The sequence below is a fragment of the Heterodontus francisci genome, unplaced genomic scaffold, assembly GCF_036365525.1.
Source record: "Heterodontus francisci isolate sHetFra1 unplaced genomic scaffold, sHetFra1.hap1 HAP1_SCAFFOLD_43, whole genome shotgun sequence".
NCBI lineage: Eukaryota > Metazoa > Chordata > Chondrichthyes > Heterodontiformes > Heterodontidae > Heterodontus > Heterodontus francisci.
Genome location: NW_027141852.1, coordinates 12,094,357 through 12,095,331, shown reverse-complemented (window position 1 = coordinate 12,095,331; position 975 = coordinate 12,094,357).

The window sequence follows — 975 nt, the reverse complement described above, 5'->3', positions numbered from 1 at the left end:
TTACACAGAGAATTGTGAAGTGATACAGTTTTGGAGGAAGAATGAGACAATGTACACCAATCTTTTTTGATCAAGGTTTGAAAAGGTTGCTAAGAGCAAACAGGACACTTGGCTTTATTAATAGAGGCATAGAGTAAAAGCAAATAAGTTATGCTAAACCTTTATAAAACAGTGGGGCTGAATGGCCTACTCCTGTACCTCCACGGAAAGCTTCCACTCCAGGCTCGGACACCCTCTTCAGGATCACTCTCCATACATCCCGCCACTCCACGCACGGATATCTCCCTCAGGATCAGATCACAGCTCCACAGTCCTGCCACATCCAGTCGTGAATGGTGGTGGATAATTAAATAACTAACAAGATGAGGAGGCTCCAAAAACATTCACATCCTCAATGATGGTGGTGCTGAGCACGTCAGTGCAAAAGATGAAGCTGAAGCATTTGCAACCATCTTCAGTCAGAAATATTGAGTGGATTTGATCTGTGCTAATTTCAGCTCCTCATGCTCGCTGGTGCCTTGGTTCTCTGGTGCTAATTTCAGAGTAAATCATGCAGCTTGACAATTGGAGCCAAAGAAAAAGACACAGGAGAGGTTGAAAGTGCCAAAACCTGGGATTGAACCAAGAACTGTTTAACTGTTAGTACAGCACGAACTCAACAAAGCTATTTCAACAACACACTAAAGCCACCATTCTGTCACTGCTTTGGAAGACAATATATACATTAAAGTGTTTGTAAAAAGTTACAGAACATAACATGTGAGTAATATTCCCCATTATTTTCTCAGTACTGATGGATTGTGAAGTGGGAGACAGCCAGAAGTCCCACTGTGACACACTGACCCTGAGCTGTGAGTGAAATGAGATAAAGTTCAATCTTTAGCAGCGAGATTCTGGAGAGAGGTATGAGTCCTGAATCAAGGAAAGACTTTCTGACACAATAAAAGCAAAATACTGCAGAAGCTGGAAATCTGA